This window comes from Arachis stenosperma, chromosome 9 (genome assembly GCF_014773155.1).
Source record: "Arachis stenosperma cultivar V10309 chromosome 9, arast.V10309.gnm1.PFL2, whole genome shotgun sequence".
In the NCBI taxonomy this organism is placed as follows: Eukaryota; Viridiplantae; Streptophyta; class Magnoliopsida; order Fabales; family Fabaceae; genus Arachis; species Arachis stenosperma.
The window spans coordinates 65,021,854-65,040,047 of record NC_080385.1 but is presented as its reverse complement, the minus strand read 5'-3'; positions in this window follow the sequence as shown (position 1 = coordinate 65,040,047).

Below are 18,194 nucleotides of genomic sequence, written 5' to 3'. Positions count from 1 at the left end.
AGGTCGGACGAGTTGAAAAGGACAACGGAGTACGAACAAGCCTTCCGAGATTTCAAAATTCTTGGGGCAACCACCCATCCTTTCCAGACCACGGGAAAGTGAAGAACTCATTATACCTCGCAGAGGAAAGTCAGGCAATAGCCTCAGCACTAGTCAGAGAAGACGAAAGTGGGAAACAACCCGTCTACTTCATCAGCAAAGCTTTACAAGGGACCGAACTAACCTATCAACAGATAGAAAAAGTTCGCCTACACCCTCATACTCACCTCTCGACGACTCCACCCATACTTTCAAGCTCACACTATCAGAGTTCCAACCAACCAGCCAATAAAGGGCATCCTGCAAAAAACAAACTTAGCTGGAAGAATCCTACAGAGGACAGCTCGGATAATTCGGGAGACCTTGGACAAAACCAGAGAACATCTCGGACAATTCGGGGGACACTGGACAAAAACAGAAAATAGCTCGGACAAATCGGGGAAAATGAAGTCTGACACATAGAATGCCCGAGCTAATGCAGCCAGCACCAACAACTCGGACAAATCGGAGAAAAATGAAGTCCGACACATAGAATGCCCGAGCTTATGCATTTTCAAAACCAGCCAGCACCAACAGCTCGGACAATTCGGGGATATGAGGTCCGACACATACCTTGAGAGCAGAATGCCCGAGCTGATTCATTTTCAAAACTAGCCAACCAAGGGGCAATAACAGAAGCCTCATCCGAGCTACATTACAAGACCACAACAAATCGGTCTCGAAGGCGGTATAAGGGATGTACTCAGGGTCAGCCACAGTAACACGCATTTAAACTATGAAATCCAGCTAATCAGACACGCTGTCCGGGATCTTAGTAGACATCTCAAAGACATAGGTCGACTATGGAATTACTACCAAACAACTCGGGCAAATAAGGAAACAACTCGGACAATAACAGTAAAACATAAAGTGACAGACGTGGCAGTAAAAGGGAAACCCCAGGACTCACACAAAAGTCCAAGGGCACCCTTTGGAGGCAACAACAGAGCAAAAACCCAAATACAAAGTCAAAGCTTTACATCAAAAAGCATGCCAACTTCCACATTGCCCCACCAGAGGAGCTCATCAGTGTAACATCACCTTGGCCGTTCGCAAAGAGGGGACTCGACCTCGGACTATTTTTCCAAGGATCGGGACAAGTCAAGTTCCTCATTGTAGGGGTGGATTACTTCACAAAATGGATTGAGGCAGAGCCCCTAGCTAATGCCACTGCTCAAAGAAGTCAGAAATTCTTGTACAAAGAACATTATTACAAGGTTTGGGGTTTCTTACTCCATCACCACAAACAATGACACTCAATTCACGGACACAGGTTTCAAGAAAAGAGTGGTTAACTTGAAAATAAAGCACCAATTCACATCCATAGAACACCCACAAGCCAATGGACAAGCAGAAGCTGCCAACAAAGTCATACTAGCTAGGTTAAAACGGAGACTAAAGGACACAAAGGAAGCTTGGGCTGAAGAGCTCCCACAAGTCCTATGGGCATATCGGACAACTCCACACTTCACCACGGGGGAATCACCCTTCCGATTGATTTACGAAATGGAGGCAATGATCCCAGTAGAGATCGAAGAAGGATCCCCCAAGAATGATCTTCTACAATGAAGAGGTCAACTCCCAAATCCAAAGGAAAGAACTCGACCTACTTCCAAGAGTCCGAGAGAGAGCTCCGATCAAGGAAGAGGCGTTAAAACGTCGAATGGCCTCAAGATACAATCAGAAGGTAGTACAGCGAAGCTTTGCCAACAACAACCTTATCCTAATCCGAAATGATATCGGAACAACTCGACCTGGAGAAGGAAAGCTAGCACCCAACTGGAAAGGACCATACCAAGTTGTTTAGAAGAACTGGGGAAAGGTTGCTACAGACTGCCCGAACTTGAAGGGCAAGAGCTACCAAGGTCATGGCATGCCTGCAATCTAAAAAGGGCGCCAGGCCGAGATCCAAAAAGATTGCCCGACCTAGAAAGGTAAGTACTAACATGTACACACTCTTATCTTTATATTATTGTTTAAAAGATTGCAGATTCCCTAAAAAGTTTTCTACCAAGACGCCCAACTACGGCAGGTCGGCAAGGTGAAACACCAAAATCATCGCCCGATCACGACAAAGTCGGCAAGATGAAAACCAAACTCATCGTCCGATTACAAAGCGACAAGTCGGCAAGGTGAAAACCAACTTCACCGCTCGACCACGATGAAAACCGAATTCATCATTCGATTTCGACAAAGTGAAAAACAATTTCACTGCACGACCACGATAAAGATGAGTCGTCCGATAAAGGTGAAAACGCGATTCACCCAAAGGACGAGCTAGAGATGCCAACCACTTTCTACAAATCGGCAAAGATGAACACAGAATAATGTAAGAAGTTATCGAAAGTGATCCAAAAAAGAACCTGACGAGGTCTTACGGATTGCTAAAAAGACTGGCCAACGTAAAAAAGTCAGACCAGTCGCAATAACCAAAGTTATCAGCAAATCCCTGGAAAGAGGTCTGGACAACCCTATAAAAGAGGAATTGCTATAACTTAGAAGAGATCGACCTAACGAAGTCGGTCTCCTACAATAATAAAGTTATAGAAGTAATCCCTGAAAGAGACCTGACAAAGGTCCAAGAAAGAGGGTTACGAAATAACTTAGAAGAGATCGACATAAAGAAGTCGGTCTCCTACAACGGACAAGTTATAAAAGTAATCCCTAAAAGAGATCTGACAAAGGTCCAATAAAGAGGATTACTAGAAATAACTTAGAAGCGACCGACATGAAGAAGTCGGCCCAAAGCTACAGCTTGGAACAACAAGAAAAAGTCGGACCAACAAAAGCTACAGCTTGGACCGACAAGAAGAAGTCGGACCAACGAAAACCACAGCTTGGACCGACAAGAAGTCGGACCAACGAAAGCTACAGCTCGTCGACACGAGAAATTGGACCAACGAAAAGCGTGCGCTAAAAGGGACATAGCTTTGCCCAAAAAGCCACGGCTCCATGACAAGGCTATCAAAATTGTTCAGACCAACTAAAAAGGTTCTACCAAAGAACACTAAAAAGTCGTCGGACAAGTTAGCCCCAAGGACCACCTCAACCAAGCAGAAAGTGGACAAAACCGGCAGTGATCAAAAGAGGTCAACATACCGACACTCTACAAAGATCCACAAAGGGGACAAAGACATCTCGCAACGGCCAGAGGAATGCCAGGAATGCTTTGCTAAAAGGTACGAAGTCTTGAAAAAAGACACTACTTAAAAGGCAAAAGCACAAATCAAAACGGCGCTAAAAAGTCATCCAAACAGACTATAAAAGGTTTCCCATCAGGAACTATACCTAAAAAGTTGTTGGATTATGACTAAAAAGCCCGAACAGTGAAGACAAACAAGTCGGAAGAAGGCTGAAAAGACCTCTCAACAAACTAAAAAAGGCAATGCCAAACTCGCACAAGATAAAACTACTCAAGATCGACCAAAGTCAGGATGCTTGAGTACGACTTCCCCCAAAGAGAGCACGATCTCACGGAAAGATCGAACTCAAGCAGGGGCAAAGTCGTACAGGTCGACGTCAGCTAAGAAGAGGCGCAAGTACAATCTCAAAAAAGAACAAGCCAAAAGGTTAAGAAAAAACCTTAAGGCTCAAAAGTGCTTAGCTAAAAGGGATACAACTCCACTCAAAGAAGGCACAATCTCAAACAGGGCTACGTACGTCATCCGAGACTAAAAAGGTTCTATACAAAGAACACTAAAAGTCATCAGACAAGTCACTAAGAGTCCGGATATCAAGCCGCAAGGATAACTTCACCAAAGCAGAGGGTTGTCAACACAAAAGCAAGGCGTGATCCAGAAGGCAAGGGTAGAAAACCCACACTACTACTCAAAAGAGGACGGACTGTGAAGTACCAAACCTCTAGAAAATCTGCAAAAGATTTCAAAGCAATGAAGAATCAAAGCCAGACAGATGCTTGAGCACGACTTCCAAAGAGATCGAAGCTCTGAAAAACACGATCTCACGAAAAGATCGAACTCAAGCAGGGGCACTGTTCATACCCTGGGTCAAGATGTCCGACCTGGGATGTTTAGCAACAAGCCAACCGACCTCTTCAGGTCAGGCTATCCGACCTCTTCTTAAAGAGCTCGGCCAATATCCGACCTCTTCTGAAAGAGCTCGGCCAATATCCGACCTCTTCTCAAAGAGCTCGGCCAATATCCGACCTCTTCTCAAAGAGCTCAGCCAAATGCCCGACCTCTTCTCAAAGAGCTCGGCCAAATGCCCGACCTCTCCTCAAAGAGCTCGGCCAACTCGCCAAAGGAGCCCAAAGCAGGCCCAAAACGAAGGGACACAGCCCAATCTAAAGGCAGCTAAAGCCCAGAAAGATAAAGGCGGTTCCCTTGAAGATAAGATAACCTCACTTAAAGATAAGATAAGATAACTAACTTATCTTATCCACAGGAGGCCACATCTCACCATTATAAATACACTGGAGCACCCAGGTATAACTCATACTCTGATTCTACATAAAACCTGTTTAATACCCATGCTAACTTAAGCATCGGAGACTCTTGCAGGTACCCCCCACCCTCCGGTGACGAAGGATCAGCAGTGCAACCAGTCCAACAAGTCGGACGCGGCAGCTCTAGCCACAATCTACAAGTCGGACGCAGCGGCTCCGACCACCATCAACAAGTCGGACACAACAGCTCCGACCAGCACAGAAGATCTCATCCGAGATCGACCTACAGTTTCAGGTTACCCTCGGAACAGTATCCATTCTGGCGTTTAACGCCCACTTGTCTACCTTTTTGGGCGTTAAACGCCTAGCCAGGTATCCTGGCTGGCGTTTAAATGCCAGAATTCCTTCTTTACTGGGCATTTTAAACGCCCAGCTTTTTCTCTGTGATTCCTCTACTGTATGTTCTGAATCTTTAATTCTCTGTATTATTGACTTGAAAAGACATAATTTTGAAAACTTTTTGAATTTTTAATGATGAGAGAGAAAAGCAACAAAATGCAATTAATCATAAAAAAGTAAGATCAAATAAACAATGCAAGTAAGAACACTTTGAATGTCAAGATGAACATCAAGAACATATTTTTTTGAAAAATTGTTAGGAAAAGAAGGACATGCAAGACACCAAACTTAGAAATTTTCATGCTAGAGACACTAACAAGTTGAGAATACACATGAAAAACAACAAAAGACACAAAACAAGAGAATTTAAAGACCAGACAAAGAAAATCATCAAGAAGAACTTGAAGATCAATGAAGAACACAAGAACATATTTTCGAAAAATGCAAGAAAAAAAGAAACATGCAATTGACACCCAACTTAAAATTTGACACTAGATTCAAACAAGAAACATAAAATATTTTTGATTTTATGATTTTATAAATTTTTTTGAATTTTTTTCGAAAATAATTTTGAAAAGGAAACCAAGAAACTCAAAATTTTTAATAAGAATTCCAAGAATCATGGCTTCTGTGATGATAAAAGCATCATCTGAAACTCTAGAATTCATTCTTAAAAATTATGAAGAACAAAATAAAAGAAAAATACCTAATCTAAGCAACAAGATGAACCGTCAGCTGTCTAAACTCGAACAATCCTCGGCAACGGCGCCAAAAACTTGGTACACGAAATCGTGATACACAACTTCGTGCAACTAACCAGCAAGTGCATTGGGTTGTCCAAGTAATACCTTACGTGAGTAAGGGTCGATCCCACAAAGATTGTCAGCTTGATGCAAGCTATAGTCATCTTGTAAATCTTAGTCAGGCGAATTCAAATGGTTATGGGGTTTTGATAATAAAAGAAACGAAATAAAACATAAAATAGGATAGAGATACTTATGCAATTCATTGGTGGGAATTTCAGATAAGCGTATGAAGATGCTTTGTTCCCTCTGAGCCTCTGCTTTCCTATTGCCTTCATCCAATCATTCATACTCCCTTCCATGGCAAGCTGTATGTAGGTGGATCACCGTTGTCAATTGCTACCATCCATCCTCTCAGTGAAAAAGGTCCTCTACAGTTTCCCGCATGGCTAATCATCTGTCGGTTCTCGATCATGTCGGAATAAGATCTATTGATCCTTTTGCACACTGTCACTGTGCCCAACACTCGCGAGTTTGAAGCTCGTCACTGTCATCCCATCCCAAATCCAACTCGAAATACCATAGACAAGGTTTAGACTTTCCGGATCTCAAGAATGCTGCCCATGTAATTCTAGCTTATACCACAAAGACTCTGATCCTACGGAATGCAAGCTCTATTGTTAGGAGAGATAACCATGCATCGTTAACCAGGAGGCCAAGAGATACACACTCAAGCTCTTGCAAATAGAACGGAGGTGGTTGTCAGGCACGCGTTCATAAGGGAGGATAATGATGAGTGTCACGGATCATCACATTTACTAGGTTGAAGTACGAGTGAATATCTTAGAATAAGAATAAGCTTTAATTGATTAGAAAACAGTAGTAATTGCATTGATTCATGAGGAACAGCAGAGCTCCACACCTTAATATATGGTTTGTAGAAACTCCACCGTTGAAAATACATAAGAACAAGGTCTAGGCATGGCCGAATGGCCATGCCTCCCAAATAGCATTAAACAAATGAAAAAGGGTTCAAAGACCTGATCCCAAGATCAAAGATGATCAAAAGATCACAGATGATCAAAAAGATGAAAATACAATAGTAAAAGGTCTTATTTATATAGAACTAGTAACCTAGGGTTTACAGAAATAAGTAAATGATGCAGAAATCCACTTCCGGGAACCACTTGGTGTGTGCTTAGGCTGAGCATTGAAGCTTTCACGTGCATATGCTTTTCTTGGAGTTAAACGCCAGCTTTGGTGCCAGTTTGGGCGTTTAACTCCAATTCTGGTGCCAGTTTGGGCGTTTTACGCCAGAATTTTTATGCTGACTTGGAACGCCAGTTTGGGCCATCAAATCTCGAGTAAAGTATAGACTATTATACATTGCTGGAAAGCCCGAGATGTCTAGATACCAACACAATTGAGAGCGCGCCAATTGGGCTTCTGTAGCTCAAGAAAATCCATTTAGATTGCAGGGAGGTCAGAGTCCAACAGCATCTGCAGTCCTTTTTCAGCCTCTGAATCAGATTTTTGCTCAGGTCCCTCAATTTTAGCTAGAAAATACCTGAAATTATAGAAAATCATACAAACTCATAGTAAAGTCCAGAAATAAGATTTTTGCATAAAAACTAATAATTATATACTAAAATCTAACTAAATCATACTAAAAACTACTTAAAAACAATGCCAAAAAGCGTATAAATTATCTGCTCATCACACATCCACGTAATAAATAGAGGATTCGTAGGAGGAGGAATCTCTAAATCATCTCGTAAAAGATACCTTAAAAAAGTATACCATGATGGGGGAGCAGAAGGATCACCCGACCTCCCTACTATCACCTTTACCCAAGAAGACGCAACAAGCCTCGTCTCGGGACATGATGATCCCATGGTCATTACTATCATATTGGCGAATGCTAATATCCACTGTACACTGGTGGACCAAGGAACCTCAGTGTATATCTTGTTTAAATCCACCTTCAACAAACTCGGCCTATAAAAAAAGAGTTTAAAGCATATCCGAACAGCTTGTTTGGACTAGGAGATAATCCAATCCAACCACTTGGATATATCTCACTACACACAACCTTTGGAAAGGGAACCTGATCACGGACACTCAACATATACTACATTGTGGTCAATGTGAGCTCCGCCTACAATGCCCTAATAGGTCAGACAACACCGAATCAGCTCGCTGCAGTAGTTTTGACTCCACACCTATGCATGAAGTTCCCAACGCCAAAATTGATCGCCACAATAAAAGGAGACTAGAAAATTGCGTGACGTTGTTACAATGACAGTCTGAACCTTGAAGGCAAAGGAGAAGAAATCAACACTATTAAACTTGGGGGAGTTCGAGGTCGGGAAGAACTTTGTCCACAACCTGAGGGTCATATCGAGGAAGTCAAGATCGGAGATATCCCAGATAAGACAACAAATATTGGGGTGGCCTTGAAAAGAGACATAAAGGAGCCTCTGATATAATTCCTAAAGGATAATTCTGATCTTTTTGCATGGAAAGCCGCAGACATGCCAGGCATAGACCCCAAACTAATGTGCCATAAACTGGTAGTATACCCAGGATCTCGGCCAATACAATAGAAACGTAGGAAGCTCGGACTGGAAAGATCCCAAGCTGTGAAAGAACAGGTACAAGCTCTGCTGGAGGCAGGATTCATAAAAAAGGTCAAGTACCCACTATAGCTAGCCAACGTTGTCTTGGTCAAGTACCCACTATGGCGGATGTGTACTGACTACACCGATCTCAATAAAGCCTGCCCAAAAGATCCCTATCCACTCCCAAGTATCGACACTCTCGTGGATGCCTCCTCCAGATACAAGTACCTCTCCTTCATGGATGCTTATTCAAGATATAATCAAATCCTGATGTACCCACCTGATCAAGAAAAAACCTCTTTCCTAACTCCAAAAGCAAATTACTGTTATGTTGTCATGCCATTCGGACTCAAAAACGCAGGAGCTACCTACCAAAGATTGATGAACAAAGTCTTCACGGAACAAATTGGGAAACTAATGGAGGTGTATATAGATGACATGTTGGTAAAAACACAGAGTGAGGAACCTGTTCTGAGGGTTAACTAAAACTGTAGGTTGATCTCGGATGAGATCTGCAGTGGTGGTCGGTGCTGCTGTGTCCGGAGCTGTCGTGTCTGACTTGTTGGATTTGGTGGAGCTCCTGATCCTTAATCACCGAAAGGTGGTGGTACTTGCAAGAAACTCCGATGCTTAAGTTAGCACGTGCTTTAGGCAGGTTTTTTAGTAGAATCATAGTATGAGTTATACCTGGGTGCTCCAGTGTATTTATAATGGTGTGGAGTGACCTTTCTGGAGATAATATAGTTATCTTATCTTATCTTTGAGTGAAGTCATCTTATCTTTTGAGGGGAACTGCCTTATCTTTCTAGGCTTTGGCTGCCTTTAGATTTGGGCCGTGTTCCTTTGTTTGGGCCTACCTGGGCTCCTCTGGCGATTTGGCCGACCTCTTTGAGAACAGGTCAGTAATGGGCCAACCTTCCAAGAGGTCGGTCATGGGCCAATGATGGACACCCGTGGACTATGTCGGAAGAGATTTTCTCAATAAAGTTGCGTTACAAGTATAGCTCTACCAACAACAATCCTCGAGGATCAAATTTAGAAAGGAATTGGTTGTCACAAGTTCAACCCCAATAGAGTAACCGAAGTATTCAAACCATGGGTCGTCTCACAAGGAATAGGCAAACATGTGCTTCAACATTGGTTAGAAATCCAGGGTTGTAAGTCATGAGCAAGAAAGTAAACTAGGAATCTTAGCAAACAAGTAATCTAAAGTGCAAGGAAGTAATTCAAATAACTAAGCAAGATGTGAGCAATTTCAAACTAAGAAGACAACATTCAATTTAATTCTATTCTCAACTAAACAATAACTACAACTAAAGCAAGACAATTAAGAATTTAAATTTTCAAATATGAATAATAAAAGCAACTCTTGGCTAGGCATGGGAATTGGGGTCACTATCCTTGTCTAATAACCATATCTTGACAATTATGAGGAGCCAAACTCATTAAATCAACTTCTATACTTGAAGTAAGTTAAATGGCTTGGTCAACATCTACCCATAAGGTCTAACCTCACTACTAATTAACCTAGTAGTAGGCTAGTGTCAATGGCTATCAAATTGACCACTAAGGGTTCCCAAATCATCAAATCCATTAGACCCACTGACTCAAGTTTACCCAATTCCCTTGGCCTAAGCCAAGAGTAAAAAGAACTACTACATAATCAAGGTAAACAATTCATCAAACACTTGGTAAGCATTAACAAAAGACATGTTCAAATTGCAATTGAATTGAAATTAGCAAATACCCACTAACAAATATCAACTTACAATCACTCAAACAACACAATTAAGTATAGAAATCATCAATGTAATATCAACAAGTCAAGATTCACAACATTCATGCAATGGGTATAAAGTGACAATTGACAAGAATCCATAAACTAACACAAGATCTAAGCAAAATTATACTAATGAATTCAAATTAAACAATCAAAACTAGTAATTAACAAACTCCAATTTAGATTAAACAAGGCAAGATCAAATTAAAGCTAGATCTAGAGAAGAACAAGGGTTTCTCTCTCTAGAAGAATAAAGAACCCAAAAAACTAGAAAATGTGTCTTAGTGTCAAAATGATTGATCCCCCCTTTCTCCCTAGCATCCTTGGGTCTTTTCCATGCAGAAACAGCTTGAAATTGGGCCCCATGAGCCTCAGAAATTGCCAGGCACGATTTCCTTTAATGAGGTCACGTGCAGCTTCCCGCGCGTGCGTGCCATGCGTGCGTGCACGCCAATTGCTTTTGTGATCCACGCGTGCGCGACAAGTGCGTGTGCGCGTCGGTTGGAATTCCTTGGCCTGCGCGGATGCGTCCATCCTTGCGCGCCACTTCCAGCTATCCTCATCCACGCGTGCGCGTGATGTGTGCGAGCGCGTCGATGCTGCAGTTTCCAAAATCCAAATCTTCATGTTCCTTCCCTTTATGCACGCTTTTTTTCTCTCTTCTAGGCCATTCTTACTGATGAGCAGATAATTTATACGCTTTTTGGCATTGTTTTTAGGTAGTTTTTAGTATGATCTAGTTACTTTTAGGGATGTTTTCATTAATTTTTATGCTAAATTCACATTTCTGGACTTTACTATGAGTTTGTGTGTTTTTCTATGATTTCAGGTATTTTCTGGCTGAAATTGAGGGACCTGAGCAAAACTCTGATAGGAGGCTAACAAAGGACTGCTGATGTTGTTGGAATCTAACCTCCCTGCACTCGGAATAGATTTTTTGGAGCGACAGAACTCCAAATGGCGCTCTCTCAACGGCGTTGGAAAGTGGACATCTAGAGCTTTCCAGCAATATATAATTGTCCATACTTTATTCGTGATTAGATGACGTAAACTGTAACAACCCTAGTTTTTGAAAATTAGATAATTAGTTATTTGTGATTTATTTTATTTGATGATAATTTTATTTTAAGAAAATTATTTAGCTAAAGGTAATTAAATGGAGTTTCATGATAATTGAAGTTTAAATTAATTGAATTTAAATATAATCTTTATTAGATATTTGATATAATTGAAATTATAATTTTAGTTATTCAAAAATATGAAAGAATTGTATAATTTAATTTAAATAAATCCTATTTTGAATGAATTATGTTATTAATTTGAACTCCTAGAAATTATTTTATTAGAAATGATTAGATTGATATTTATAAATACTTTAAGTTTAAGTCAATTAATATTTATGTACAATTTTTATTATAATTGGTTATTTTATAAATTGAAATTAAAGTTTCAGAGATAGAAAACTAATAGAGATTTGTATGATTTAATCTAGAAAATTGATATTTGAATTTAAATTGTATTTTACAAAATATAATTAACTTGTTCATTTTATAATGTAAATTAGAAATAATTGATTAAACTTAGCAATATGTTGATAAATAATGTTTCTAAATATTTTTAATAGAGTACCTTTGATTTTAAAATTATCCTATCCTCCAATTTTATCAAAATATCTATTCATATCTATCCATATTACTTTATAAAATCCCTAATTCCTAAATTCCCAAATCAAACTCAGAAACCCTAATTCCCAAATTGAGGAACCCTAACCCTAGCTTCCCTTTGCCTCAGCCGCACCCCACCCCTCCTTCACCCTCTTCAGCTAACACACTCACCCTCAGCGCCGTTACCCTCACCATATGACACACACAGAGACTTACCTCTCTCACTCTCAGCCTCACCACCGAACTCGCCGCCCAGCCACCGTCGCATCTGCTGCCTCACCACCGCCTCCTCCATCGCGCGCTACTGCCGGCCTGGAACCGCCGCTACAGCGCCTAGCCACCGTCCAGCTCCGCCCATTCTGCCGCGCCTCTCATCACTATCAGGTTTGTCGTCACCGTTTGTGGAGCCGCGAGGAGCATCGCCGTTGAAGCCACGTCGATCGTCACCCAGTCGTCGTTCTGCCTCCCACCAAGTCCGTCCCGCCACTGACGTCGCCGAACAGAGGAGAGCAACCACCACGAGGAGCCACCGCCGTCCTTTCTCGTCGTCTTCCTTAGAGTCGTCACCATCGAGGGCCAGCAGAAAGAGAAACGCGAGAGTCAGGGTCACCACTGAGAAGAGACGAAGCTGTGTTCCACGCCGTCGTCGCCACCGATCCACAGCCACTACCGCGACGGGCTCCGCCACCGTGAAAGAAGTCCTTCGCTGTTATCAGAGTCTCTGCCGCCATGGATACCGCCATTGGAGTCGCTAGGAACTAATGTTGGAGCTGCCCTTGATGATTCTGATGCTGCTACGTAGGTTCTGAGCTGTCTGTTGCTGTTGCCGCCGTTCTGGCCGTTGGAGAACCACCGATGGAGCTCGCTGGAACTGCTCAGAGGTTTCTGTTACTCGTTTTGATTCTGCCCTGTTTTGGGAATCTTGCTGCTTCCACTGGAGTCATGAACTGAAAAGGAAAGGAGGCCATTTTCCGTTGTCGCTTTTGCTGCCATGGAAACTAGTGCTGGAAATTGCTAGCAGAGTTGCTATGTGTGATAATTTCTGCGAGTTTCGACACTGAGGTAGGGGATTTAACGTTTTTAATTTAGAATGCCTACAAAGTTATTGGATAAGTGCAAATGGTTAATAATAGTTAAGAATTTCTTAATTGACAAGAATGACTTGAAATGTGTTTAAGAATGGTTAGCTATTGTGATTTTTCTGAGTTATGATTCGAATTAAATATGGTTGTGATTACTTTGAATTATAATTGAAATTAGATGCAGTTGTGAAATGTGACTGAATTATTGATTCTGCGATGAATTGGTTGAGATTCTGATTTTGAGTGAATTATTGACTTGTTTGATGTTGAATTGGATATTTGATGAATGGGAACGGCTGTGAAGTCTACTTGTAACTAGTTGAGATTGGTTTTGATGGTTATTGAAGGATTGGGACTAAGAGATTAAACTGTTTTGAGAACCTGTGATTTCCTGAAATAATATAGTAAACTTTAAGAGTATCTAAATAATTTTGTAATGGTTAGACTAATTTTCTGTGTCATGATTTGTTGATTCTAACTTGGCTGTGATTGTGGCCGGTTTCATTGTTGTAAGTGATTAATTGATGATATTGATTTTGATTTGAGGCTGTAACTGTTACCGATTTTCTGATTGTTTGGAATTACTGAGAATCCTGTTATTTGATTATGTTGAACTGGTTGTTATAGGCTGGTTTGCCTGATGGTTGCAAATTGACTGAAATTCTGTTCTTTGATGGATTTATATTGAATTGAATGATGTGCTGGTTATTTGATATATTGTAATGGTAGTGGATTTGGTTGGTGACTGATTGAAGATTGGTTTGGGAGATTAGTTATGAGTTTTTAAAGTTAGACTGGTTTACTTTTAGAAAAAAATGATGACTGGGTGAAATTCTGATTTTAATTGATGAAAGGATGTTAGTTCTTAAACTGAATTATGATGAGATAATTATTGAGAATCTGTTATGGAAGTTGCTAATAAATGGATGGAGAATTGATTGTGGTTAATTTTGAAAGGATTTTATGATAAGTAAAAAGTAAATATGAAACGGTGAGATTGGATTGATGGATTAGCAGAAATTGCGAAGTATGATTGATCTGTTAAATATTATGAATTGTGGATTTTCTGGTTGCTTGAGAATCTTGTATTTGATAATTATTGGGAAAGGATTGTTGAATTGTTGAGAAAGAGGGAACCCGTCAGGGTGGCTAAGTCCGAGTTTTAGGGGAGGTGCTGCCGAAATTTTATAAAAAAATATGAGGTTTTATTTGAAAAGTTATTTTAGAACCTTTGAATTTGGAAAATTATATTACTTGACTTTTGTTTAGTTAAGAAAAGAATTATTTTATTTTGAATTCGGTTTACCAAAGAAAGGTTTATACTTCAAAAATAAATTATTTAAAAAAGAAACCATGTTTTGAGATTGAATTAATATGAAAAGAATTATGTTTTGGGTTTAAATTAAAGGATTGTTGTTTAGAAGTTTGATGAATTTATAATATTTGAATTTGAATGGTAAAGAGAGATGACTTTTGAATCTTTGTGAAGTTAGTAAGCATGAGAAAGAGTTTTATTTGATTACTTCTAATGAAAAATAGTTTTAAAGTTGGCTTTATTTAAGATTGCCAAAGCAGAGATTATGAACTGAATTGATGACTGAGATTTTTATGAACGAATGCTTGAGAAAGTTAAGAAAGGTTTAAGAAAATGTGATAAGGATTCAAAGGGAAAAAGAGAATGGAGAATTGATAATTGGTTAAATTTGGGAAGTACCCACGAACTGAATGATCATTGATCTCGGGGAAACCTATAAATTGTTATTTGTTTTATAAGCGGGAAAAACCCACGGACTGATAATCATTGATTACGGGAATAACCCATGAATCGTTGTATGCTGATCTCGGGTATAACCCACAAACTTAAGATCACTATGTTATTGTGTATTGATCTCGGGGAATAACCCACGAACTGAAGATCTCTGTTTTATTGTTGTGTATTGATCTCGGGGAATAACCCACGAACTGAAGATCTCTGTTTTATTGTTGTGAATTGATCTCGGGGACGCCCACGAACTGAGGATCACTGTTTCCCCTTGTGCGTATATTATGGGGTCGGGCTTTGCGCCGACTGCCGGTAGTCACGAAGGAGTGGTATTTTTACCACCGACACATATGCACTAAGGACACAAAGGGAAGCCATATCTGGGACTTGTTCCTAGGTAATGTCGGGTTGCAGGGTGTAAACCGACACGTGAGCTCATGGCCTGCTTAGGACAGACATGCATCATATTAGTTGTGTATTTGCATTTGGTTGTATTGCTTGTATTACTTGTTTGTGATTGTGTTGTTTGTCTTATTGTGATTTGTTTGTGTGTTGAATTGAGTTTCTTACCTGTGCTAGTAGTTTGTGAATGGATAGAGATGATTAATATCTGTTGTTATGACTTTGAATCAATTATGTGGCTGAAAGGTATTTAATATGACAAGTTTTGCAATTGAGATCAGTTTTGGGTTTAGAAATTCAAAGAAAGTAATTATTTAACTAAAGTAAGATTGACAAGTATTTCAAAGGGTTTGACAAAGATGGATTATTAAGCAAAGTTAATTATTTGCATGTTAATCATTACTTTTACGGCATTCCCATTCCCTACTGAGAACGTGTGGTTTGTTCTCACCCCAAAATTCTTCCACCCTTTCAGTGACACAGGTTCGAAGATACAGTTCGAAGCTGCGGGCGATTATAGAATTTATTTATGAGTTAAATGTATGAGTTAATTTGCTTTCATAGAATTCCCTCGCCCTTACTGCTTAAGGTTTTTATTTTATGCAGAGGGATAGGAGTTGCACCTGAATTTTATTTAAATTCTGTTGTATAATATTACTATTATTAATAATTGTGTGATTATTATTACTTGGTGATGCTTGCTATATGATTTTAATTATCAAAAACAAAATTTTCTGGTATTTTTACTAAAACTGGATCGCAATATCGAACTAGAGGCTCAATAGTAAATAGTTAATAAAGGAAAGCAGGTTGGTAACGCCTTACTTTCGGTACGATCATGACGTTCTAGAAGTTGGGTCGTTACAAATGGTATCAGAGCAGTTCGTTCCTGTTAGAGCCTTGGGAATGGACTGACTATGCTTCACTGTATACTCTGAGTGTCTGTCATGCTTTGTGACTTGTTCTGATAACAAGAGTTTGTGTTTTATTTACATGACTGTCTGATGATTAACACTGTTGGTTTACCATTGCATGCCTCATGGTATTAGGTCTGGTCAACTTAATACTAATGATTTATGTGTATGGGAACACTAATGGGTTATCATAGACGAAATAGAAGAATAGGTAATGCGATTTACGGGGTTTGGGAGCATTAGAGGTTATGAAGTTAGCTTCGATTCGACGTATAATCTTTATTCGTGCCACATGAACTCGTGCTATCCTTTTCTTCGTTGCTTTCATTGGAATTCTCTAGTTTGAATTTCCTTCTTAGAATATGATTTGCTTGTTTCCCAACCATACTTTGTCATTCTTGTATACCTTTGCTTGCCTATGAATCTGACTCTTTGAATATCCATCCTTGACAATGCCTATACTTCGGTTCGTATATTCTGTTTTCTTTGATTTTAGTTTGAACTTATTTTATTCTAGCAATTTTCGAGGGCGAAAATTTTTCTAAGGTGGGTAGAATGTAACAACCCTAGTTTTTGAAAATTAGATAATTAGTTATTTGTGATTTATTTTATTTGATGATAATTTTATTTTAAGAAAATTATTTAGCTAAAGGTAATTAAATGGAGTTTCATGATAATTGAAGTTTAAATTAATTGAATTTAAATATAATCTTTATTAGATATTTGATATAATTGAAATTATAATTTTAGTTATTGAAAAATATGAAAGAATTGTATAATTTAATTTAAATAAATCCTATTTTGAATGAATTATGTTATTAATTTGAACTCCTAGAAATTATTTTATTAGAAATGATTAGATTGATATTTATAAATACTTTAAGTTTAAGTCAATTAATATTTTATTAATCCATTTGATTCCGCCTGAGTGGGATTTACAAGATGACCATAGCTTGCTTCATACCAACAATCTCTGTGGGATCGACCCTTACTCACGTAAGGTTTATTACTTGGACGACCCAGTACACTTGCTAGTTAGTTGTGCGAAGTTGTGAACACCCCTAGATATATCTAGATAATAACTATATACATATATATACATACAACATCCCAGGTCCTGACCTGTTCAAGAGGTCCCTAAGCTGGCACCCAGGCTAGCCTAGACTTTATACTTGCCTAGTCCCTCTAAACTACTAAAGCGAGGGAAAGTACGTTCTAAGTCTTCAAAACTCAAGTCAGGTGAACGTCACCAAAGGTAGGACATCATCTGCTATTCCTCTGCACGATCAGACATTGCCATAGGACGTCCCTCTGGTACCTCATCAAGTAGCCACACAATGGGAGTCTCGTACACAGGATTTAGGTTAAAGTGCGCATACGAACGGGGTGCAGACGTTGGCTGGTCTCATGGTATATACGTATAATCAGAGAACGATATTCACCCTAGACTCAGAAGACTATCTAGAGCAGGATCCTCTTCGCAGAACCATCATCAACGAACTATGGTAAGGTACTCTTACTTCCATCTGAAGGGGAAGGGAGAGAGAAGGGGTAAGAACTGGGGAGTTCTTAGTAGGGTCGGGGTTATTAGTTACGTTCATTTATTTGGGGTCGATTAGCAGACGAATAACATAATATAGCGAAGCAGTAAACAGAAGATAAAGATAGGATGAGAAAGTAGAGAAGATAGAAAGCAGAACACAGACACAAGAATACAAGAAAATAAAACACAGAAATAGCATACAAGCAAACAAACATAAAGAAATAGATCACACACATAAAGGAATGCAATAGAGAATGATGCGCAGACAAGAATGATGCATGTCTAGCCCTAGCACAGGCCATGAGCTCATGTGTCGGTTGGCTGCCCGCAATCCCGACATTTATCCGGTCACGAGTAATCCCGATTTCCCGGATACGATTTTCCGTTCCTAAATAAATGCGCATATAATAATAGCCGCTCATTCGAGACAGCCTCTGCTTACTGCAGGAAAATATATATACTCTGCTCTGCTCTGGGGAAGCGGAAAATAGCTGTAGGTAACTTAGTTTCCCTACAGAAGCTCTGGGTTGCATTAAGCAACTAATATATATTAAATATAGCTCTGGGTTGCATCAAGCAACTAATATATATTAAATATAGCTCTGGGTTGCATCAAGCAACTAATATATATTAAATATAGCTCTGGGTTGCATCAAGCAACTAATATATATATTTATATATAATATCTCTTGGGTTGCATTACGCAACATATAGATATATATAATATCTCTTTACTCTGTTCTGGTTGCCCTTTTCTCTGTATCTCTTTACTCTGTTTTAATTACTCTGTTCTCTGTATCT